Source organism: Canis lupus, chromosome 22 (genome assembly GCF_048164855.1).
Source record: "Canis lupus baileyi chromosome 22, mCanLup2.hap1, whole genome shotgun sequence".
NCBI classification, from domain to species: Eukaryota; Metazoa; Chordata; class Mammalia; order Carnivora; family Canidae; genus Canis; species Canis lupus.
Genome location: NC_132859.1, coordinates 14,286,691 through 14,313,663, shown reverse-complemented (window position 1 = coordinate 14,313,663; position 26,973 = coordinate 14,286,691). Strand labels below are relative to the sequence as shown.

Sequence of the window (26,973 nt, the reverse complement as noted above, 5' to 3'; positions counted from 1 at the left end):
GGGCTGGATTCTTCCACCTGTGCCGAAACCAAGAGTTTGGTGCTTAACTGAGCCTCTGTAAAGGGATTTGATGTGGATATTATGTAATACGGGGAAGGCCACCTTAGAGCTATAGCAGGACAGTGGCCAAGTCAAACCAGGCTAATGGAGTGATTCTCATATTTTGATGAGAGCTCGTAGGTCAGTTTGGGGAGTGCTGGGGAAAGGGTAAAATCATAATAGGGAAGGGTTGCCCAGGCCTGTATTTAAGCATGTGACTCAAGTGCAGAGTGGAAAGCACAGATTTAAGAAATGATGTCAAGGAAAAGGAAAAAGCTTTTGGTAAAAAAACAAGATGCAGAGAGGAGTTTTGGGCTTAGTGTGTTGGTAATGGGCTTGTAATATTTTTTATCATATAAATGCCTCCAATTGTGACATTATCTTTTTCTGTTTCTTAAAATTATTGATATGGTTATTTCCCATACTAGATGATAAGCTTTTAGGGGGATGATCTTTTTTTTTTTTTTTTTTTTTTTTTTTTTTTTTTTTTTTAGGGGGATGATCTTTAACCCTTCATGATGCTAGGCGCCTGTGGCTTTGCAGTATTAGACTCTCAATAGTTATTGTATGAATACATATTTCTTGACATGGGAAAGGTGGGCATTTAGGATCTTAGAGCTATCAGGTAGTACTTTATCCCGACCATTCCCTCATTATAAGAGGAGGAACTGAGTTATGCTTAACTAAGCTAGTTAGTGGTGAAGCCAGAGCCTGTATTCAGGTCTCCTCACTTACTTGCTTGTTTCATTAATTCTAACTTTTTGAGGTTATTGGCCTCAAGATTAATTTGAGTTGGCAACAGGGCACTCCAGTTCGAAATGTTCTGTGGATCGAAAACCCTCAGAAACCAATCAAAAGGAGGGAATTTGGTGGCCAAGGGGAGGAGGTCTGTGTTATTGGAAGAGATGAGACACAAGGGATGACTGGCCATTTCCAGGTTGAGTGCACAGAGTGAGGAGGGGTGAGGCTGCAGTCCTGGGAATCTGCAGATGATGGAGTTGTGGAGGAGTCTGGAGAGGACATGGTAGCCCAGCTTCTGGGGCAGAAGACATAAAAAGGGGAGCCCAAAGCTCTTGTACTGAGAGTGTCTTTGGGAGATATATTTTACACTACCAGGAGGTGGAGAGCAATGGTTGTGGGGGTAAGATTGAGAGAGAATTGTGATCAGACTCTCTACTTGGAAAAATAAGAAGGCAGTTCTTCGGAACCCAAAATCAGTTCAGGAGGTGGTTTGAAATACCTGTTTACTTGGAACAGATGTTGCAAATAGCTGTTTTGCAAATCAAAACACAGCCTTGGGCGGCTGGGGTGGCTCAGTGGTTTAGTGCCGCCTTCAGCCCAGGTCCTGGAGACCCAGATTGGGATGGAGTACCACGTGGTCGGGCTCCCTGCTGGGAGCCTGCTTCTCCCTCTGCCTGTGTCTCTGCCTCTCTCTCCCCCTCTCTGTGTGTCTCTCATGAATAAATAAATAAAACCTTAAAAAACACACACACACACAGCCTTTTCATTGGGCTGCACACAGCAGTGAGGAAGCTGTTGACAGCACATCATTTACGCTGACATTCACAAGGTAGTTGACCACCAGCTTCAACTGGTAGTGATGCTTATTCCTGTAAAAGACCCAAGGAGAGAGAGTGGTTCAAAAGGAGAGACAGAGCTTGAGAGATGGTTTACCAGGGGCAGGGGAAGGATTGGCTAGATATAGAGGGATTACCTTTTTTTTTTTTTATTATGACTTTAGACAAAATTGGTTGGACAGCCAAATGCAAATCAGATAGTATGTTGAAGTTAATGTCTCATACACTTAAAAAATATCCAGATATTACATTCTAGAGTTATATATCACAAAATTATTATAAAATGACTGTATTCTGAATTTTTCTCAAAATAATAATGATAATGTTAGTAACTAGTATTATAGAATGTTTTCCATGGACCAGACACTGTACTAAACACATTAAAAGCAGAATTATCATTGCGTCTTTATAAACCATCCTATGAGATTGGTGCAATTATTATTCCCATTTTACAGATGAGAAAACTGAGACCTAGATAAAGTCACATTTCTGAGGTAATACCATTGACAAGCGTTGAGTTGAGCTTTGATCCCAGGCCTGCCTGTCTTCAGGCATGGAGAGCTCAAATAACTTAAATATCTTAACAAAATACAAAGCTTTTTCTGTGGTAACTCTAACAGGTGCTTAGAATGGCCACAGATTTTAGCTGGTGAAACTCTCAACAGTCTATGAGCCAGACTTTATTTTTTTATTTATTTTTTATTTTTTAAAAATTTTATTTATTTATGATAGTCACACACACACAGAGAGAGAGGGGCAGAGACACAGGCAGAGGGAGAAGCAGGCTCCATGCACTGGGAGCCTGATGTGGGATTCGATCCGGGGTCTCCAGGATCACGCCCTGGGCCAAAGGCAGGCGCCAAACCTCTCACCACCCAGGGATCCCTGAGCCAGACTTTAATCGAGAAACAAAACAACAGTGGTGAATCTTTTCGGCTTTTGTTTTTAAAAATTACTCCACTTAGTCTTTCTCTCCTTTTTTACCCTCAAAACATCCGTGGAGGCAATCAGCAACTCTTTCTCTGGGTGCACCATAAAGCTATTTCTGTTCAGCTCCTATTATCTTTCATGGGGTAGAGCAGGGGTGATGGAGGTGAGTTGGTGCAGTAATCCAGGAGATGCCTCTGAGTTGGGGGTGCATGAAACTCACTGGTATATGAGCTTAAGGACTCTTGGGTGACCATGTTTGTAAGAATTTTTTTTTCTCCTGGGGTGGCAGGATCTACTACTAGAAGCTCCTGGAATATCTGTGGATCCTGATCCTTATCTTGATCTCAGGTCTTTGAACCATGGTCAGAACCTTCAGGAACAATCCAGACCTGAACACATTCTTCTGGGATCCTCAAGATCAGTGGGTTCTGAAGTCCGTGGGGACTTGTTGCAGTTGGAGGTGGAGACCTCAGGGAAATACCCAGGTTAGAAACAAATAATTTAGAGTCAGGACTGGCAGCCCCCAGATTTGACCAGTGAGTTGTCCTTGAGAAATTGCCTCCCATCCACTTCCTTGATGAACTTAAATTCTCCCTTTTGGGAGTCTCAAAATGGAATCCAGCTGAGAGTGTTCTTCCCCTACCCAGGCTGAGTCCTGTTTCCATGGTTCTCTTCACCTTCTCCTGGTTCTGTGCTTTCCCAGGGCATGGGCACTGGGTATAAAAGGAAAGATTGCTAACTTCTGGCCTCTACTCATTTCAACTCCTCTCAACATCCAAGAACCACCCTGCTTTGTCCCTGAACAAAGATCCAAATCCACATTTTCTTCTGGATGATGATGAAAATCAGGGAGAAAGTGAAAGAGGCCTTTGTACTGCATGTAGGTTTATAGGTTATAAAATGGCTATGCAAGTTTGATTGCTAGAAATTTTGCTGATATAAAAGATCATGAGACATCAGGCTGTGTCAGCTTTGGTCATCTTCTTTTCCCTACTCCTGTGCCTCAAAGTACTTCTTGGCTGTTTTTGGTGAGAAGTGTGTAGCATGGCTTCTGTAAAGGCAAATTGCTTTTTAATAACACTGTGGGTACACGGCATGTGCTAGAGTGATGATTAGGGGAGTTTCTTGTTTAAAACACTTGTTTTATCAGAAAGTTTCTATTTTAAAAATATTTTATTTGAATGAGCCTGCACAAACGGGGGGAGGGAGAGGGACAAGCAGACTCTGTGCCAGCATGGAACCAGATGTGGGGCTCTATCTCAGGACCCTGGGATCATGACCTGAGCTGAAATCAAGAGTAGACAACCAATTGAGCTATCCAGGTGCCTCATATCAGAAAGTATTTTATTTTTTAGAAGAGTTACAGCTAATTTGCCCACAAAGTCCAGTTGTGAGATGACTTTAGACTTGATAAGAAACTAAATTTTTGTTATTTGCTTTTAAGCAATTCAGAACTATAAAGGTACAAGAATATTTGGATGATAACTCACTGCACTGGACCATGCCTTCTTCATAAAGCCCAAGCCAACCACAGAGGAAACATGTGAAACTATCTTTTCCTATAGTAAGGTGGATGGATGTCTTCTTTGTAATATGGAAGGTTTGTGGGGGACTTTTGTCATGATAAAAAGCAAAAGGTTTTTGGGGGAATGGTTGACATTTATTATTGAGAAACTCAAATTATTTAAAGATCAAGGAAATAACACATTTTTTGAAACTTAAGAAATGATGAAATCCCCTTCAATTTGTTGGAGAACCAAGAAATGAGATTTTAGCAGTGCCGTCAAAATAGAATTTGAGTTTGAAACATTGGTAAATATGCGTAAAAGGATCAGTCCTGGTAACTCAGCCTTGGGCCAATGTGTACTTGTCTAAACCTTCTTCCGTACAGTGAATTCCCATGTGGGGCCCTCTGCACTCTATGAATAAAAGAGTAAACCTACCCCATGGATCACAATTGTAAGATCCAAAGTGATGCATGACAATCTGTGAGCTAAAACTGATGTTGATCAAGCAATTTGAATGCCTTAGAAAGTACCGGCTGTATTCACACATTGTTCCCATAGCTGATGCTCAGAATCTAGATTAAATTGTTGAAATAAAAGAAAAGCAGGTTCAGCACTGACTCACAGTGAATGATCAAAGACACAAGAAGACTTTTTGTTTCATTTCACTTTGTCATCTTCAATGACATCTTTGTAACTATATTGGTTTCTTTTTTTTTTGTCCTTGATGATATATACTCAAAGTGTACTGTTTATAGATAAAAATCAATGCAAACTAGAATTTTGAGGTTTGATAAATGAGTCTCTGCTTAGGTTTTAATGCTATTCATCAATAATTTGGTGGGAATACAGTACCAAGTTAGTACATAATTGAACCTGTAGCTCGATATCAAGTTAGTATTTATAACCTTTGGGAACAAACCCAAATTTCTCAGACTCCTGAATTCTTTCATCTGAAGGCTTTCTCAGCATATTCTCTCCCTTTTCCTTCCTCTCTCCTCAGCTTTAGGTTCATTGGGACACTTTTTTGGTCCAGATGGTGTTTTCAAGAGTGGGCCAGTTCTTGCAGAGTTTAAGTGTTATTGGGTCAGTAAGGTGCCAGCCGTGAAACACAGCTCACATAAATTCAATGATATTTTTTTGGCAAAGTTGTCATGCAAGTGAATTAATTTTGGAAAAATGACATTAATAGCAATTTGCCTTATCCCTATCCTTATCCTCAAACAGCCCAAGTTAAAGATCACCATCAATGGAAAAAGGTAGTCTGAGAATCTCTGATTGAGTAATGGTCAATCAAAATGAGCTAGGTAATTTAAAGTTTAGATATCTGAAATCAGTTGGCCTATGATCCAGAGCATGGATGGGAAGTCAAAGTCTGCTCCTCATTAGCTGTATGCTTAATGATCAAACAAGACAATGAATGTGAAAGCAATTAGTAAGCTATAAGGTAAGGAGTTAAGGTATCTATTGATAGTTATAATTTTCTGACCTTGTCGCCTTTCACTGATAAATAGCCAAGACTTTGAGAATGACTTATCTGTTTAAGGTTACCTACTTGGAAGGTACAGGGATGGAAGACACATATATATTCTAATTTCAGCATATGACAAAATTTCAGGGCTCAGGATTGGGACCATAGTGATAGCCAAGACAGATACACGGTCCCAGTCCTCTTGGAGCTTCGGACTAGCTCCAAATCTGGTGCTCATCCAATCAATCCATATTCTTTTACTGATCAGAGGAAATAATTTTAATTTTATATTTGGTTTTTATAAAATCCTAAGTATGTTTGTAGCTAAGCTTTGACTCTGGAGCTCTTTAAGGAATTTCTCCATTGTCAGAGGTGCCTTCAACAACTGTCCCCTCAACTTCAGATCTCGATGGATAAGATATTTATTAATCTCCATTAGGGCCAGAGGAGTTGGATGCCTCTAAGCATTCTTCTCATTGTCAATCAGAGGGTTGTTGCAGAAGAATAATTTTCTTTCCTCTGTACAATCAGAGGGCTGCAGTTGAATAAAGGGAAGTGAGTTGGGGGCACGGCTGTGAGGGAGACATGTCCCTGTATTCATGCTTTCATAGTCAGAGGGAGGAGGCAGACATATGGACAGCTAGGGACAAGAGTAAGCACCGGGAGGAAGGGCTGAATGAAGCTTTGGGGGAGCCCAAGTCAAGAGCAGTTAATTTTGCTCAGGGGGTCGAGGAAGGTGTCAAGACTTTTGAGCTGAGCCTTGAAAACACAAGTTCAGTGTACAGAAAATAGATGGAGGAAAAAGCATTCTTTGGAGAAGGGACAGGAGCAAAATCATGGAGACAAGAAAGAGCTGGCTTGTTCAGGAAGCTGCAGGTATTTAAGTGTATTCTAAAACTTGAGCACGCGTAAGAATCACCTGGAGAGCTTGTTGAAAAATGGATCGCTAGGTCCCAGCTGCAGAGTTTCTCATTCTTTAGGTCTGGGATGGGCCTGAAGAACTTCAATTCAGCAAGTTCCCAGGTGAGGCCAAGGCAACTGCTGATCTGGGAACCACACTTTGAGAAACAGTGGGCTAGGATAAAGGGTGTGTGTGACAGATGAGCTTGGAAAAAAAATGTTTTCTTTTGAAACTATACTACCTTCACAAAATTGATGTCTCAGGTTTTTTGTTGCTGTTGCTTTTTAAGTTTGTTTGTTTATTTATTTATTTATTTATTTATTTATTTTAAGTTTATTTTTTAAAGTAATCTCTATACCCAACATGGCACTTGAACTCATGACCCCAAGATCAGGAGTCCCATATTCTACTGACTGAGCCAGCCAGGCACCCCATTGTTTTGTTTTTTAATTAGTCTCATTTACCAGGTGGTTGTTGCCTTGGGCCCCTTCCTGTTTCCTGGAAGGTCCTTATCCACTCTATACCCCACCCCCCTAGTTCTCCCAAGAAATCAGTCCTCTTCTTATAGTACATATTTTTAAATAACTGCTGTTCAGTCAGTATAGCCATTCCACCCATGGAAAGCCGAACAGACAACATCAGCTAGATGATTTTAGGAGCTGACCCCAAACCAAGTATGAATGATTAGTATATTTATGGGGTATATAATTGGATTTTATTTTTGTTACTCTGGATATCATGTTAAACTTTATTCAAGTATTTTTGGAATAGTTTGTAAGCTCTGAGCTAAGCGGTAGGATGTACACAACGGCAGAAATGTTCCTTCCCTGACCTCAGAAAATGAGTACTTTTATAGGAGGCTTAAGATGCATGAATTCATGGCTCCAGTACAGGGCCATTGGTGCCACGTGCTATGGGAATGATAGAAACCAAGAGTAATGGGACTGAGTTGGAGGAAGGCTCACTTCCCATTGTAACAGGGCAGGCAGGACAAGAGGTGAGAGAATAATGATTAATACTATCCTCTGATGTCTTATGCATCTTTGTAAGCCATCTGAAATGAGGGAGCATTTGTCTATATAAAGCGAGTAATGGAGGAGGGGCATTTGAAGTAGGTAGGCATTGGAGGATGGCAGATGCTCACCAGGCAGAGTGGTCAGCAGGGAGAGGAAGAGGTGTTCCAGACAATGGGGCAACTGAACCTCAGAATGGAGGTGTGGCAGGGAAACGCAGGTTCAGCCAGGGATGAGAACTCCGGTTCATTTTAGAGAAGTGCAGGGAGATAAGACTGGAAAGGCATTAGGGAAGGTTGTGGAGCATTTTGACTAGGAGATTTCAGGCTTTATACTGTAGGCAGTGTTGAGTTATCATAGGCTTATCTTGGCCTAGTCTGATTGTCAGTTCCCTCCAAACCCCCAAACACATGAGAAAAGGAGGAACCCTATTTCTTACAGTGCCTTTATCTATAGTTCATACTCTCTTGGATAAACATCTAAAATGCTTTTCCCTGGCTCTGATTTTAATATATACATTTCAGTCATCTTTTGGATTTGCAGAAATTAATCTATCATTAAAGGCTTCAGTGTCTTTTAAAAATATGTAAAATGTTAAAGGTCAACTAGTTTCAATTTTTGAGAGACAAATGATAAAAATGAGACAATTACTAGGTCTAGTGATCATAGTACTTGTTCTGGATTGTTCTGGGAAGACGAATTCAAAAGTTATGGCTAAGAATATAAGTATGGAGTCTTAAGCAGATACTTTCAAGCTGACTCCCACGTACTGAAAGAGTACAAAGGTGAGGGTGAATGACAGTGTGGCATCTCTTCATAATTGCTTTAGCTATAAATGGGGCAATGTCTCCAGGTTTAGTGCCAGTTTAGAAGAGCTTATGTCTGGAGATTAAAGGGCACTAAGGCCAGGAGGTCACTTCTGTTCATCTTTCTGGGGGATGCCCACAAACATTTATGTCTCATTGGAGATTTTGAGCATCTTCTGTATGTATCCCCTAAAAAGTATTCTGTGTTGACAACTACAGTGTGGTGGGAAAAGCAAAAAACAGTGGATTTGTAAGTAGAAGTTGCCACCCTGGTGTTAACACTTGCTAGCTGACCCATAAAAGAGACAGCATAGTGAGTGACTGAGACAGAGCTACTGACTTCCCTTTGCCCATGATCCGCAGCTACGAGATTCAGTGGGTGGGAAAGTCACGCAGCCTATCTGAACCTTGGCAGTGGCAATGGTTTATGTATTGTTGTGGTTGTTCTTTTTTGCTGTGGATTAAATAAGATCATATAGTTAAATTGAAAGGTACCATATACATTTTAGATTAAAGTCTTCTAATAGGGGCGCTTGGCTGGGTTAGTTGGAGGAGCATGGGATGCTTGATGTCAGGGTCTTGAGTTTGAGCCCCTTATTGGGCATAGAGATTACTTGAATGAATAAATAAAAACTTTAAAAAACGAATGTAACTTTTTTTTAAAATTTAATAACACTAAGACTTATTTGAAGTTCTTGGGGCCACAGATGTAAATGGCCATGGATCCAGAGTATGAGCTACTGCTGCTCCTCCCCCTCCCCCTGTGAGAGTTCTTCAAGGCAAGATTGTATCTTTTCTAACTTTGTATCCGCATTGCCTGATGCATAGTAGGAACTTGATAAGTTGTTCAATTGTTGAATGAGTATAGTAAAAAAGAATTAATGAATGGATGAATCTATGCCCACCTCCACTCTGTAACATACCTAATACTTTCTAGCTTCTACCTGCTTGTAGAGACTAAAGACCCATGGTGCCTTATTTTATGTATGTAAGCAAGCTCTGTACCCAATGTTGGGCTCAAACTCATGATCCCAAGATCAAGAATCGCGTACTCTACTGACTGAGCCAGCCACGTGCCCCCTGGTGCCTTATTTTTTTTAGACTGCTAATCCCCTGACAGTAAATCTTGAGAGATAACCCAGCCTTATCCAATGTAGCTGTAGACATAGCTACATTGCTGAGTTCAAAGTACAAGGATCTTTGTGGATTCACATGCATTCTAAACTAATTCCAGAAATGAATTAAATAATATTTAATAATATTTTACATGTCGATAATGTATGTACAACTGATTTCACCTCTGAAATAAACTAACACATATAAACTGAGGTTATATTCCCCTCAAAGTATTTTCTATTTTAAGAGGAATCAGATTAGAAGAGTAGCTTACAGAGATGTTTGGAGAAATGTGTATTAATACACTGATCTGCTAGAGGTTTGGATACTTGTTTTTCATGCAGTTAAATGAAACAAGACCTGAAAGTAATTTTATTCTGCCTTAGGTTTCACAGTCTGTCAACATTAGCAGTACAATTGACCCTTGAACATCATAGAGGTTAGGGGTGCTTACCTCCCCCTATTTGCCTCTGCAGTGAAAAATCAATGTATAACTTCTGAATCCTCAAAAACATTTTTTAAAAGATTTTATTTATTTATTCGTGATAGTCACACAGAGAGAGAGAGAGAGAGAGAGAGAGAGGGGCAGAGACACAGGCTGAGGGAGAAGCAGGCTCCATGCAGGGAGCCCGACGTGGGATTCGATCCCCGGTCTCCAGGATTGCGCCCTGGGCCAAAGGCAGGCGCTAAACTGCTGCACTACCCAGGGATCCCTCAAAAACTTTGCTGTTGATAGCCTACTGTTGACCGGAAACCTTACTGATAAAATAAAAGCCTTACTGATAACATGAACGGGCAATGAACACATTTTTGGAGAGTTATATGTATAAAACTGTATTCTTACAGTATAATAAGCTAGAGAAAAAATATTAAGAAAATTATAAGGAAGAAAAAATACATTTACAATATTGTACTGTATTGGAAAAAAAATCTACATATAAGTGGACCACAGAATTCAAGCCTTGTTGTTCAAGGGTCAACTGTGATTCAGTTCTTGATTCATGAAATTAGGCTGGATTAATATGAGCAAAAATTCACCTTTTTCAATTTGAATAAAATGGTTTCATTTTGAAAATTATTGCCTGTTAATATACATCTGAAATGTGTCAGATAAAATTCACCCTGCTAATTTTTACTGAGTTATATTCTACCCATGTGATATGTATTGTGCTGTGGGAGACCAAGCCTTAATTGAAGTTTTCTGCAAGGTTAGTATTAAATTTCTCATAGGACTAGGACAATAAGTAACGGGAGAACTGAAAACATTATAATTTTCTAATAATTCAGAGAAAATGACTACATTCTGAGGAAGTGTACTAAAGCAGTACACCATGATGCTCATTTTTGCAAGTTAATTTATTATTAAATATCAGTGGGAATATTCTTTTGCATCCTATTTCACATTTCAGGCACACTTTAGGGAGGCCTTATGTTATATATGTTGCTCATTTAATCTAAGAAGGCTCACTCATGGCTTTTGTGTGCACAGGTTCTTTCAGTTATGTTATGCCCTTAGGCATTATACTAAGGGTATTACAAAATCAAGCAGTAGGACTTCTCGGGGAAATGAATGGTTTCATATTAAACAGACATTGTCAAAATCTTTGCCTTGAATAGGATTAAACAGTGTTCTATCAGTGTTTTTGGTGCACATGATGACTATTTTTTTGAAATAACAGCTTTGGGGTGCCTGGATGGCTCTGTTGGTTAAATGTCTGCCTTTGGCTCAGGTCACAGTCTCAGGGTCCTGGGATCAAGCCCCACATTGAGCAACCTGTTCAGTGGGGAGTCTGCTTCTCCCTCTCCCTCTGTGTGTTTTTCTTTCTCTCTCAAATACGTAAATCTTTGAAAAAAATAACAGTTTTATTGAGGTATAATTCACATCCATTCAAATTACTTATTTAACTGTAAGTCCATTTTAGAATATATATATATATATATATTTTTTATCATCCTGTATCCATTAACACTCATTTCCTACCCACCCCTTGCTTAGGCAATGCCAAATCTACTTTGTGTCCCTATAGATGTACATATTCTTGAAATTTCATATAAATGGAATCATACATTATGTGGCCTTTTATGTCTAGCTTATTTCACTTAGCATAATGTTTTGGAGGTTCATCCATGTTGTAGTATTAAAATTTCACTCTTTATCACTGAATAATAGTCCATTGTGTGGATCCTATCTTATTTGTTGCTCAGTGGATGGGCATTTGAGTTGTTAACTACTTTTTGGCTATTATGAATATTGCTGCTGTGAACAAGTTTTTTGGAGGTTGTGTGTTTTTGATTCTCTTGGGCATATACCTAGAAATGGAATTGCTAGGTCATATGGTAACTTGTTTAACATTTTGGGGAATTGCCAGGCTGTTTTCCAATGTAACTGCACCATTTTAAATTTTATGTTATTTTATTTTTTTATGACTGCATCATTTTACATCCCACTGGCAATGTATGAAGGTTCTAGTTTCTCCACATCTGCACCAGCAATTACTATTTGTCTTTTTGGTTATGGCCATCTTGGTGTGAAAGTGGTATGTCATTATAGTAACATTTTTTTTAATTAATAAACTTTATCTTGTAGTATAGATTTACAGAGAAATTACATAGTACAGAGAGTTCTCATGTGCACCCACATTAATAGTTTACCCTATTAACATCTTACTTTACTGTGGTACATTTGTTATAATTAATGAATCAATGTTGTTACACTATTATTAACTAAAGTCTATAGTTCATTTGTATTTCCTTAGTTTTTACAGAAAGTCCTGTTTCATTCCAGGATCTCATCAACATACCACACACATTACGTTTAGCTGACATTTCTCAGGCTTCTCTTGGCTGTGGTAGTTTCTCTGCCTTTCCTTGGTTTTTGATGACTTTCAGAGTTTTGAGTAGTAGGTAGATTGTAGGGTGCCCTTTTTTTAAAAAAAATATTTATTCATGAGAGACACACACACACACACACACAGAGGGAGAGAGGCAGAGACACAGGTAGAGGGAGAAGCAGGCTCTATGCAGGGAGCCCGATGTGGGACTTGATCCTGGGACTCCATGATCACGCCCCAGGCTGAAGGCAGGCACTAGACCACTGTGCCACCCAGAGATCCCCTGTAGGGTGCCTTTCTGTTGGAATTTGATTTTTCTTTTCGTGATTAGGCTGCATTGACATTGGTTTTGGTATAAAAAAGTATTACATGAAGCAGTTTACTTGGAGTATAAAATTACATGATGAGAACTGGAAATCAGCAAAAATATGGCTGATAGGAAATTCTTAGGAATTAAAAAATTCAGTTCCCTCTGGAGAATGAACATACACTTAAGATATTTTTTTCTAGCAAGGACTTGATCACGCTGGAAGATGATCAGGTAAAGTAGTAGAATTTATTACTGTGACTGTCATTAGCATCTAACCTAAGGGTAAAGCCAAAGGCATATTTTTCATTGCTTTAAATGTATACAAGAATGATGTTTTGCTTGTCATAAAACATGAAGTTAATAGAAATTCAGATTGACTTTAAGAATTCCATGGTCCTGGGGATCCCTGGGTGGCTCAGTGGTTTGGCGCCTGCCTTTGGCCCAGCGCGCCTCCTGGAGTCCCGGGATCGAGTCCCACGTCGGGCTCCCGGCATGGAGCCTGCTTCTCTCTCCTCCTGTGTCTCTGCCTCTGCCTCTCTCTCTCTCTCTCTATCATAAATCAATCAATCAATCAATCAATCAATCAATCTTAAAAAAAAAAAAAAAAGAATTCCATGGTCCTGAGGTAGCAAGTGTACAACATACAGTGAGTATTTGACCACCATCAATTCCAGTAATCCTGACAGATGCCTTGTGAAGGGGGCAGGGAACTGAGGGTCGAGGATGCTGTGTCTTGTGGCCTGACTCACACAACTGTCAGTAGTTGAGCTGAGATTTGAATCCAGATTTGAGGTTTATACCTTACTGCTGTCCAGGCCAGGTTCCAGAGTTTCCAAAGGTTTTAAATCAGGAATGTTTTGAAGGACATAGGCTTGAGTTCTTTTTTTTTTTTTAAATCTTTTTTTTTTTTTTAATTATTTATTTATGATAGTCACAGAGAGAGAGAGAGAGAGGCAGAGACACAGGCAGAGGGAGAAGCAGGCTCCAGGCACCGGGAGCCGGATGTGGGACTCGATCCCGGGTCTCCAGGATCGCGCCCTGGGCCAAAGGCAGGCGCCAAACCGCTGCGCCACCCAAAGATCCCTTGAGTTCTTATCATCCTGGATATTTTTACTGCCAGCTGGGGGAGATAGCATCTCTCTCTGTTCAAGGCCCCACTGAAATCAGTCCTATTAAAAGCACGCTTGTGGATTGCTAACAAAGGAGAGCCAGCTTTGCCCATGTCACTATGCCATCTTATCTGTCTGTGGCCTGCTAACTCCACTGCCACATGTGTCTCCTGAAATGACGTCTGAGAGCATAAAACAGGAAAACTGCCATGTAGGAGAACAATATATTCAACTAACATTGGTCAGTGGTGACATTGCTTAATATACATTGCTCATTGTATGTCTCAGCAAGATCTTGAGTTTGTTAATAAGTGAGTAGCATAGAGGATTTGGTCTTAAAGACTTTGGAAAAGAGTAAGTGTTGGGGCACCTGGGTAGCTCGGTGATTGAGCATCTCCCTTTGGCTCAGGGTGTGATCCCAGGGTCCTGGGATCAAGTCCCACATTGGGCTCCCCACAGGGAGTCTGTTTCTTCCTCTGCCCATGTCTCTGCCTCTCTCTCTGTCTCTCTCATGAATAAAAAATAAAATATATTTTTTAAAAAGAGTAGGTGTAGTAATAATCTATAAATGCACTTGAAATGAAATAATAAAGTTGTACAAAAGGTCTGAGGAAGCTTTGGAAATTTTTCCTACTTGATTCAGCTAATCCTTATAAGTGGCCCAAGTAGATCGATCACAGACTGATACAAGGTTTCTTTCTGGTCATTACTTTCTGTATGAGTTAAGATAGGATAAGCTATAAAGCAGCAACAGATAACCCAGAAATCTCCATTGATTTCTTATTCACATAAATGTCAGTGTGCATTGGCTGTCCTCCAGAGCAGCTGTTGTATATGCAATGAATGACTCAGATCCCAGTTGCTGTGATTTTTGTGATTTTGCTGTTTTAACACAGGACTTCCGTGGGCGAGGGGGAAGAGGAGCTAGAGGCTCACACACTAGCTTCGAATTGCTTTGACTTAGTTTGACACAAATTACTTCTACTCACAACCATTGATTGGAACTGATCATGTAATCCTGCTGGAAGTGAGAGGGAAGCACATGGCAATTCACTGAACAGCAAATGTCTTTGCCTCACCTTCTTTAGGGCAAGATAAGTGGTTGGTTTGCCAAACAACAGTAACAACAAACCCCTAACCTAAACCCAAACCCCCCACCCCCAAAACTCCAGGAAAGAGGAAAATATACTGAAATATTTAGAAATAATTACTTGATACTGAATTCCAAATGAGTTTTGCCATAAACTAAATTTTTAACAATTTAGGTATGGCTGATTCAGCAACTTGATATACATTTGTGGATATCAAGACAGCATCTTTTTTTTTGTATATTTTTTTATTAGAGTTTGATTTGCCAACATATAGTATAACACTTAGTGCTTATCCTGTCAAGTGCCCCCCTCAGTGCCTGTCACCCAGTCACCCCATTCCTCTGCTCACCTCCCCTTCCACTACCCCTTGTTCGTTTCCCAGAGTTAGGAGTCTTTCATGTTCAGGACAGCATCTTCTAAGGGAATAAAGAAAAACTTATAAGAAAAAAAATAGGGTTTTTTTGTGTTATAATACTTCAGGTGATGATGATTAAAGCTTATATTTATTGAGGTATTTTTTTTTTAAGATTTATTTATTTTGGAGAGAGAGAGAAAGAGTGTGCACATGACAGGGAGGGGCAGAGGAAGAGGGAGAGAATCTCAAGCAGACTCCACAGTGAGCAGGGAGCCCAATGTGGGGCTCGATCCCATGACTCTGAGATCATGAGCTGAAACCAAAAATTGGACGTTCAATGGACTGAGCCACCCTGGTGCCCCTAAAATAGTAAACTGTGTGTTTTTTTTTAAGATTTTATTTATTTATTTATTTATTTATTTATTTATTTATTTATTTATTTATTCATGAGAGACAGAGAGAGAAAGAGAGAGAGAGAGAGAGAGAGGCAAAGACACAGGCAGAGGGAGAAGCAGGCTCCATGCAGGGAGCCTGATGTGGGACTGAATCCCGGGTCTCCAAGATCATGCCCCTGGCTGAAGGCGGCGCTAAACCACTGAGCCACCAGGGCTGCCCTTTTGTTTAAAATTATTGTAGTGTAAGAAAATAGAAGTGGTAACTAAAATTAAAAAATTATTTTTCTGGACGCCTGGGTGGCTCAGTGGTTGAGCATCTGCCTTTGGCTCAGAGCATGATCCTGGTCCAGGGATTGAGTCCCACACTGGGCTCCCTGCAAGAAGCCTGCTTCTGTCTCTGCCTCTCTCTGTGTCTCTCACAAATAAATAAATAAAATCTTTTAAAAATTATTTTTCCTAAGAAGCAAGTATATAATTGCAAAAGGAAACATTTAGGAAGCAAATGTTCTAATAGTTTTTACTGATTTAATTGTAACTTGTTTCTGTCTGTGAGCAAAGATCACCAGCTCAGATTCTAATTCCAGATAAAAGAGATGTTCCTCTTTTCTAAACTAATTGAATCATCACTGAGAATCTGGGCAAGGCCAGATTTACAATTGAGCGTTTCCTCGTGTCCAGTTCAAAGATCATAATATAGATACTTTATATTTGTATATATATATTTGTATATAAAGCTTATGTATGTGACCTATTATGTGGAAAGATTCTGTAATTATATTCCCAAGTGATCTTATTAGTCACCACACTGGGCCAACCATTCTACTATAGATTTAGCCTTAGCCCTCCTTGCATTGTTCATCTGAATCAGTGGAAAGGTTAGATCCCAAAGTGAGCACAACCTGTGAAATATCCCTAGACTGTTGAACATTTCTGATTCACTTTTGGATCTGTTTTATGTTGAACCAGGAGGAAAAGGACTATGGAATCCATTCTTGTCCTAGAATGTCTTAAGGAGAGAAGTTGCAATACGTTTTATTTTCCCAGTTAAGTGTTGGCCTTGGAAGGAGTGAAGTGAGAAAGGGAAGGATTTTAAAAATCAAATATTCACCTTGACACCAACTCACTAATCTTTTGGGCAAAGACCGGGAATCAAGAGATACCCAAACTTGTGCCACTCTGGAGCAAGTGTCTGGCTGTGATACCTCTATCAGTTGATGGTGGCTTAGCAGGACTTTCAACCAGGATATACATGCAAATAAAAGATGATTCAAGACAAGGAAAGATCTTTGAACACTTTTATTGCACCATGATAATTTCCTAGATAGTAATTCTCCTTTCTCAGTGGTCTAGCTTCTCTCTTCCTTTTGTTTTTTTTTTTTTGTTTTCTGAGCATAAAATAAATTTTAATTTATTTCTAAATTAAAGGGGCTGCCAGTTGATGGTCTTTCCAAAAACAATAAAATTGTATTTGCTTTATATATAATCTAAAATTAAGTGTGCCATAAATTTCTATATTTGGTTACTTCTAATTATGGAATTTCTGTCCTGTACCAACACAGGATATGGCTACTTTTTCTTCCTCGAGTCCTGATCTTTTAGGGAACTAGAGATGTTGAAAAGGGGATTGCCTTTTTATTTCCAGTCCGTTTATTGTGTTTCTCATCACCTTCCATGAGTTTGGGCCACTTTGGGGTAAGCACTTGTACATTTGTTTATGATTCCTACAATTACGGCTTCGGGACTGAGAATGGAAGCAAGCACCACTGAGGAGGAAAAAAAAAATACACCTGTTTTTCTGTCAACAGGATAGCCCTAATAGTTTGAGTTCAGGGGTAGCTCAGGAAGTTTATGGCAGGTAGTAGAGCTCTTGCTTAACTACCGTTCATTTAAGTATGCTGTATGGGAAATGAGAGTAGCTAGGAATCATAGGATTGTGGCAAACTGTTTACATCTGTTGAAGGGGCACAGCTGTCACTGGCCTAGCCCAGTGCTACGATGTAGAAATGTGGGCTCAGTGTTGCTAGCCCGATTTGTTTTGTTTTATTTATTTATTTTTTAAAGATTTTACTTATTAGGGAGTTAGCAAGAGAGCATGAGCAGGGGCAAGAGGGAGAATCAGGCTCCCCATCGAGCTGGGAGGCCGACATGAGGCTCCATCCCAGGACCCTGAGATCATGACCTGAGCTGAAGGCAGACACTTAACTGACTGAGCCACCAAGGCACCCCAGGCCTCCTGATTTTAAAAGAGAAAATAGAAATCCGAATTTTATGTTAATCCCCTGCTTCTAGGTTCACCCCCAAATTTAAAAGACCCTTAATGAGCCACAAGGGACATGTGTCCAGGCAGGATGGAGCCCCTGGGTGCCATTTTGTCTCTTGGTAGCCAGGAGAGCCTCTTAGGGTGGTAAAGAAGTAGTTACAAAAGGCCTGAGATGGGTACCCCAGGAGCAGGGAGGTGATGACCTGCAAGACCTGGCATGAGTTTCACGGTTTTCTCTCTTTTTCTGTTTGCTGAGAGATTGCATGTTAATTTCTTGTTCTTCTTAAGGAAAACCTTTTGCTCTCCAGGTTTCCCTCCTACAGAAAGAAGTCCTGGGGATGCTAATCCCTGTTAAGGACTCTAGGAGCTGAGTGAGGCTGAGCAGAGAGGAGGCAAAACTAGTTACACATTAGGATTCAAAGCCAGGGTGTCATTTGAGAGCTGAGACACAAAAGTATCTGTGGGACATAGCATAGAAGCAGAGCTGCGAGACCCAAGGTAGAAGGGGTGGCCAAGGAGTATCCCAGGGGACTTTGCTTAGCTGTGGGTGGCTAGGGAGCTGTTGAGCTAGACAGCCTGGTCTGAGCAGTTGGTCGTGGTCTACCCAGAGAAGCAATCTAGGCTGAATTTCCTGAGGCTTTATATCTTCTCTCCATTTGCACCTCTTTGGTGATACCTACATATACTTCAAGGGCAGGAACATTATTCAGTATGCACACTTGATGTCCTCTGGCTTCAACTTTATGACTTAGACAAGACCGTCACTCTGCTTCCAGAATGAGGGCACAGCCTTTGGAATTCCTAGTTATTCCCACAATCATAATGTTGGATGCTCTTGGGTTTAGGGAGCTGATGATTTATACTATTCTCTTCTCTAAACTGATTGAGAAATAGAGGCCTCTCACAGTTCAAAATACCAAATTTATTCCCGATGCAACTGGACCATGACTACAGCCTGGGGCCAAGTGGTCTTCCTCATACCTTTTTCCCCCAGATTTTAACTTTTTTCATCTCATCCCAGGCAGACTTGCTAGATAGTTGCCTTTGGGTTGCTTACCAGATGGAGGAAGGGAGAGTTTGTGTCCTGAGGACAAGCTACTGCTAAAGAGAAAAAGTGCAAGCCATGTGAAGATAATGACATTGAGCACTTTGGTCCCATTCAGTATAGCAGTGGGTTCTCCAAGTATGGTCCCCACACAAGCAGCACCCAGCATTACCTCAGAACTTATTAGAAGTGTAGATCTGTGGTCTCTAACCCAAATGAACTGAAGCTGAGATTCTGAGATGTGGGGCTCAAACGTCCTGTGATTCTGTTGCAGTTAAAGTTTGAGAATCATTGCAGTAGAGGAGTTTCAATGGACCCAAGACACATCTCACCAGTAAGATAAATCAGTGCCCCCTTCCTTAGGGAGAATGAAAAAGGAATGTAGAGAAGAGGCCAGAAGTGCTGCTTTTACAACAGGCCCTCATGGAAACATAAGATAGGAGAATGGATTTACCCCCAACCGATAATCCTGCCCTTTCTAGGGGACTATAGTCTGAGAAGGCTTAGCAGGTGCAAGCATCAAGACTTCCTTTAAATGTCTCTTTTTTCATCTATTAACGTTGCATACCTTTCCTCTAAAGAATAAAGGAGAGGCAAAAAAAAAAAAAAAAAAAAGAATAAAGAATAAAGGAGAGGCAAAGAAATGAACACTAAAATATATAAGAAGAAAATAATGGAATAGGTATTGTGTTATATAGATATTCCTTACAATATCATTGTTTATAATTTACTATTCATATATTTGTATTTTATTAAGTTTTTAGTCTCTGATGAATTTTTCTACAGCCCAGCTACAGGCCATTTGACTATCATTTGTCATCAGCATGGACTCAATGAGGCTGGGCTCTATGCTTCCTGTTTGTGTCTATTCTGTTTCATGTTACTGAATTGTGTATATTGTTTATTGACATGATTATATATGTTCTTCATATTCACCTGGATGTTGAGACTGTTTATCTTACTTTGTGACCTTGAACTGGTTGTTGAGATTTACTTTCAGGGGCCTTCACATCAGAACAGAGGTGGCCATTAAAATATTCAGTGATAGCAAGGACCAGTCTCAATCCATATAGTTGGTGTTTTATATTTTAAGGTGAAAAAAGAGATAAATTTCCTAACTGCTTGTGCTTGGGAAAGGTTTTTTTTGTTGTTGTTGGCACCAACCTTTTTAGAGGTTTGAAATAAAATTATACCTCATTGACTATATACAGTCTCAAAGAGATGCGGATCTTATGGTTCCTTTTATTTATTTATATCCCCCTCATAATACAGCCTCTTGTAAACATACTGCATTCCATGTAGTCCGGAGTGGAAGCTTACTTCCATTGAATACTTAGATCTTTCCAGTACTGTTACAGTAATGAAAAATGCTGAAGAATTCAAACTACCTCTGCTTATAAATATTTTGCTCAGATTTCATCTAAAAATGAAATTAATGGTGCTGTTAATAATCACAGCAACTGAATAGTTATTATGTTTCAAGAAGTGTGTTAAATTTGGTTAACTATACTGGGTAGGTAGGACTGGTCATTCCCTTTATACAGAAGAGGAAACAAGTTCAGGGGCCTTCTGTGATTTGCCCAGAACACTGTAAGAGCAAGAGCAGAATCAAGTGTATGTCTGTTTATACCAAAGCTGTACACCTCTTAACCACCTAGTTTGCTTGATGGGCTGATTCCTGACAAGAATTGCTCTGGGCCTAGGTCAGAATAGGAGAGGTCTTAAGTGATTTTGAGAGAATGGTTGGTAGGAATATTTCAGCAGTATTAATTATTCATTAGGGGACAAAATGTAGAAGTTGTGAATTTTGATCTTATTCATATCTCTGGGTCCTACCCTAAAACTTCTAGAAATCTTTGAGGATGAGACCCAGGAATCTATATTTAGCATAAGCTCCTCTGGTAAAATTCATGACAGCTAATGAGAACCATTTCACCTAATTGCTGGGTAGCATTTACCGTCTATTGCAGACATCTCTGGGCCCCAGTCTACCAGGTGAGGTTAAGAGTAAGGCATCCCACTCATCATTATTGACAGACTCTTGAATCTTTTCATTTTTGTAGTGTTTTTCTTTTTCAGGGGCTAAACTATTTGACTAACTTCCAATATATGTGTATATTTTACTGAAGGGAAAATTTATTTAAGGACAGTCCTAAAGAAAAACTGGCCCTGCCTTACAAACATACTATTCTTTTCCCTCTGCTTCTCCTAAATGATAGCTGTTCTCTCTTGTGGGCAATCCATGGCCAAGGTGATAAGAACATCGTATTCTGAATAAAACTGTGAGCCCGTGTTAGCTTTCTTTGGCTCCCCTAACAAAATTTAGTGACTTCTACAAGACATTACCTTACAGTTCTGTAGGTCAGAAGTCTGATGATGTGGACCTTCTCACTGGGCTAAAGATGTTGGCAAGGCTGCTCCTCTCCGAAGGGGCTGGGGGAGGATCTCTTCCATCACTCATTTGAGTTGTTGGGAGAATTCAATTTCTTGAGGCAGTAGACCTGAGATCCTCATTTTCTTACTAGATTTAAATGGAAGGCCATTCCCAGCTTCTAGAAGTCACCCGTGTTCCTTGGCTTATGGCCTGTTTCCTCCATCTTCAAAGCCAACATCAGAGAGTCCAGCCCTTCCTCACATTTTGAATCTCTCCTCTTTCTCCTCTTCCTTTCCCTGCAGGGGAAGGTTCTCAGCTCGTAAGGAATTCATGGGATTAGGTTGGGTCTCTCTAGATTATCTAGGATAATTTGCTCCATCCCAAGGCCCATACCCCTAGTCAAAGTCCCTCTTGCTGTGTAAGATAACCTGGTTCTGGGGATTAGGGCATGGGCATATTTGGGGGGAATAATTTACCTGCCATTGCCTGAAACACTGCCTTTGTTGACAGATAAGACGGCAGTGGTTATCACTCCCGGCGGGGTTCCAGGCATTTATGTTGATGGATATGAGAAGATGTGACCTGATATTTTTCTAAATTGAGATCATCTCAGGGCCAGATTCAAAAATAAGTAGTTTCGGAAAGGATATTTCAGGGGCTTTGTATAGTCAAGGAGAACTACAGCGGCACTTATCTCTGTGTGTTGCAAGGGGAAATAATTCACATTGTGCCTGCTTCTCTGGTAATTTAGATTCAGAAGAAAATTATGATGTGAAGTAGGGCCAATCATTCAACCAAGATATGTACCTTTAGTTCCTCATTGCATGCCATAGGCTCTCATGCTTCCACTCCTTTGTTCATGCCCTCTCAACTACCCAGTCTGCCCTCTGTCTTTCTTTCCATTTATCTCTAACAGTACAAGTGAATGACAAGTTTTGACACCTACCAATTCTAGGAAACATTTTCCAAGATGTAGAAAGTATGGCATCTACTCATTTTCCCCAGTGGGTGACTTAAAATGATGAAAAGAATCTATATCATCTGCCAGTCTTTGGAAGGCCATTTAAAATTTTCTCAGATATTTTCCTTCATACATCTGCACAGCATTAAAAATGCCCATACAGCATCTTGGACATAGTAGGTACTCAGAACTACTTACTGAATTGATTTGAAGTACTAAATGTAAATGACTGTGATTGTATTATCGATACACCAAAATTCTGCAAGATATGTGTAATTGTTCATGTTGTTAACAAAAGGACATTGCTAAGAATATCTAATTTAAGGAATAGACTGGGATTATTAGAGATGAGGTTTCCAATTCATCTTTTACTAAAAAAAATATATATATATATTTATATATATATAAAAAAATATATATATATTTTTTTACTAAATATATTAATTCTTATCCTATCAGATTACCTAGCAGCGTATGATGGGAGCAACGGATGGGACTCTGTTTTTTGTCCATTTCAGAATCTTTAATTAACATGCAGTATACATGCAGACAACAGTACAAATCATGAGTGTATAACCTGATGAATTTTCACAAAATGATACTCCCATGATATCAGCATCTATATCAAGACACCAGAATTATTACCAGCATCCCCCAAACCTTCCTGCTTCCTTCCAGTTGTCACTACTATCAAGGGTAATTGCTACCCTGACATTTTAGAAGTTTGAGAAATGAATTGTTTTTTGTTTTAAGGTTTTATTTTTATTTATTCATGAGAGACACACAGAGAGAGGCAGAGACACAGGCAGAGGGAGAAGCAGGCTATGCAGGCAGCCCGATGTGGGACTCGATCTCAGGCCTCCGGGATCACGCCCTGGGCTGAAGGCAAACGCTCTACCACTGAGCCACCCAGGCATCCCGAGAAATGAATTGTTTTTAAGATATAGGAAAAAATTCGTATACTGTGAAAATAATTCCTATAAACAAATCTCCAAGTAAGTATATATGGGCTTACAGGGATTTTTTTAGAAATGTGGCTCCTGCCTGGAAGGTGCACTTAAACACTGACTAAATCCTTTTCTAAATGTTCTTGCTTTATAAATAGTTGCAGTTACATAAACAACTTTAAGTCAGATTATTTTCCAATATTTATTGATACTGTATTGGTTCAAACAATACTTTTGCTTCGAATATTCCACAAGTTGTTAAAATCCACCATGTACTGGACCTTGAGTGGTGCCTTGATACTGCATCATGTTCTGCATAGTTTTTATTGAGATCAAATTAGTATATTTTTTCTGGGACTTTGGTTGAGGTTAATAGTAGGTACTCAAGAAAAAAACTAGTCAGCAAAGGTGGCAGCCACCATGCTGCACATATTAACTGTCTACCACAGCACTTCTCCAGAAGAGTGGAAAGTGAAATTGCTTGTAACAAAATGGCGTGGATAAAATATGAGAGAAGTTGAATTCAGGGCTATTCATTGTCCATTCATTTTCTGTGTTCAAGGATGTGGAAGCATTATTTCTAAAGGTAAAACACTGGAAACCACCTTAGTTATCAACATGAATGCTTAAATAAATAATGGCATATAGTCATAATGTGGACTGTTAATGAAGCATGAAAGGCATGTTTTCAAAAAATGCTTAATGATACAGGAAATTTCATACTAATGTTAAGTAAAACTATATCGAAAGATAAGAAAAACAAAAAGATAAGAACTTTGTGAAAAGAAAAATATATTTATATACGTGTGTAGAAATTGATAACATATTGGCTCCTTGGTTGTTTCTGAATGGTATGCTTAAGAGCAATTGAGATTATCTTATTTTCTACATATTTTCCACTTTACATATTATTTTTCAAAAAAAGAGATAGCCACAGGATCCATTTCTTGAAAAGGATGCACTGGGCAATCCCTATCAAAATAACAGCATTTTTCACAGAACTAGAACAAACAACTCTAAAATTTATATGGAATCAGAAAAGACCCCCAAATAGTGAAAGTAATATTGAAAAAGAAAACCAAAGTGGAAGGCATCACAATTCCAGACTTCAAGTGCATTACAAAGCTGTAATCATCAAGACAGTATGGCATTGACACAAAAAGAAACACATTGATCAATGGAACAGAATAGAACAGAATAGAGAAATGGACTCTCAACTGCTCAACATATGATTGACATAGCAGAAAAGACAGTTTCTTCAATAAATGCTGTTGGGAAAATAGGACAGCAACATGTAGAAGAATGAAACTGGACCATTGTCTTCCACCATACGCAAAAATAAATTCAGAATGGATGAAAGAAAGACCTAAATGTAAGACAGGAAACCATCAAAATCCTAGAGGAGAAGACAGGCAGTGACCTCTTTGACCTCGGCGGCAGCAACTTCTTACTAGACATGTCTCAAGGGAAACAAAAGCAAAAATGAACTATTGGGGCTTCATCAAGGTAAAAAGCTTCTGCGTAGTGAAGGAAACAATCAACAAAACTAAAACTGACAGAATGGAGAAGGTTTGCAAATGACATATCGAATAAAGGGTTAGTATCCAAAATCTGTAAAGAACTTTTTAAATTCAACACCCAAAAGCAAGTAATCCAGTTAAGAAATGAGCAGAAGACATGAATAGATGCTTTTCCAAAGAAGACATCCAGAGATGGCTAACAAATGAAAAGATGCTCCACACTACTCATCATCAGGGAAATGCAGATCAAGACCACAATGAGATAGGACCTCACACTTGTCAGAATGGCTAAACTTAGTGATTCAGGAAACAGCAGGTGTTGGCAAGGATGTAGAGAAAGGGGAACCCTTTTGCACTGTTGGTGGGAATGCAAGCTGGTGCAAACACTCTGGAAAACAGTATGGAGGTTCCTCAAAAATGTTAAAAATATAACTACCCTAGGACCCAGCAATTGCACTACTAGATATTTATCTGAAGGATACAAAAATGCTGATTTGGAAGGGCATAGGCACCCCAATGTTTATAGCAGCACTATCAGCAATACCCACTTATGGAAAAGAGTCCAAATGTCCATCGACCAATGAATGGAGAAAGAAGATGTGTATACGCACACACAGTAGAATACTGCTTGGTGATCAAAAAGAATGAAATCTTGCCATTTGCAGCAATGTGGATAGAACTAGATTGTAGTATTCTAAGCGAAATAAGTCAGAGAAAAGACAAATACCGTGAGTTCACTCACATGGAATTTAAGAAACAAAACAGATGAACATAGGGGAAAGGAAGGAAGAATAAGATAAAAACAGAAGGAGGCAAACCATAGAGACTTTTTTTTTTTTTTTTGAGACTCTTAACTATAGAGAACAAACAGGGTTGCTGAGGGGAGACGGGTGGGGGATGGGCTAAATGTGTGACAGACATTAAGGAGGGCACTTGTTGGGATGAACATGGGGTGTTTTATGTGGGTGATGAATCACTGGATTCTGCTCTTGAATCCAGTGCTGCTTTGTATATTAACTCAATTGAAATTAAATTAAGAAAAAGTGGGAAAGGAATTTCTAATGGTGAAAACCAACAACCATGGCAAAAATGAAAAGGAAAAAAAACACCACACTTCAAAATTCAGGAAGCAAATAGACACAGAAATGACTTAGCCAACCTGAAGAAGTCTTATTAAAAATCTATTAAAAGAGTTGAAAACCAATTCTATTTGTATCATAAAATATTTCTTACATGCTCCTCTGCCCCCTAAAAAAGGATTCATTGGGCAGATAATTGACTCTTCCTGTGAACTTGAAGTCTTCGGGGGACAATCAGACACAGCAAATCCCTGTTTTAGTCAAGAAGTTAGCAGGATTTCACACATCAGCAGGGTCACAAGCATCTGTAAACGGTCCACCCTAAATTTAAAAATTTACATTCAATTAATATATAAAAATTATTAGTTTCAGTGGTAGAGGTCAGTATTTCATCAGTCTTAGATAACACCCAGTGCTCATTGCATCACATGCCCTCCTTAATGCCCATCGCCCAGTTACCCTAGCCCCCTATTGTGGATATTGCTGCTATAAACATTGGGGTGCAGGTGCCCCTTTAGATCATCACTACATTTGTATCTTTGGGGTAAATACCCAGTAGTTCAGTCGCTGGGTCATAGGGTAGCTTTATTTTCAACTTTTTTTTTTTTAAATAATTTTTTTAAAATTTTTATTTATTTATGATAGTCACACAGAGAGAGAGAGAGAGAGAGGCAGAGACACAGGCAGAGGGAGAAGCAGGCTCCACGCACCGGGAGCCCGATGTGGGATTCGATCCCGGGTCTCCTCCAGGATCGCGCCCTGGGCCAAAGGCAGGTGCCAAACCGCTGCGCCACCCAGGGATCCCTATTTTCAACTTTTTGAGAAACCTCCATACTGTCTTCCAGAGTGGCTGCATCAGTTTTCATTCCTTTCCACCACATCCTTATGTCATCTGTTGTTTCCTGACTTGTTTATTTTGGCCATTCCAATGGGTGTGAGGTGGTATCTCATTGTGGTTTTGATTCGTATTTCCCTGATGCCAAGTGATATTGAGCATTTGTTTTTAATGTGTCTGTTGGCTGAAATAATGTAATTTTTGTTACAAGAATCATTAGTGGTTATACTTCATACAACTTTCTACATAGGAATCCCTAAAGACAACATTGTACCCCCAAAATATACTTTGAGCCTGTTTTGGAGCATGCCCAATGGAGAGAGCTTTAGTATCCCATCCCAGGTTGGCTCTGGCCCACTGGGACAGTATATATTTCCTTGTATGGATGCAGAAATGTTCTGGTATTTTGGCCTAATGATCCTCGTTTTGCCATCGTGTGGCCATATAGAGCAAGTATAAGCCTTCCTCAATACAAGTGCCTTTTAAATATATATCAGTGTATT

The 26,973-nt window shown here is 39.6% G+C and overlaps 1 protein-coding gene across 1 annotated transcript in view; it reads left to right on the top strand.

Moving 5' to 3' along the window:
- The window catches only part of PLS1 (plastin 1), a 103,503-nt gene that overhangs the window by 2,164 nt on the left and 74,366 nt on the right, over positions 1 to 26,973 (top strand). The window lies entirely within an intron of this gene.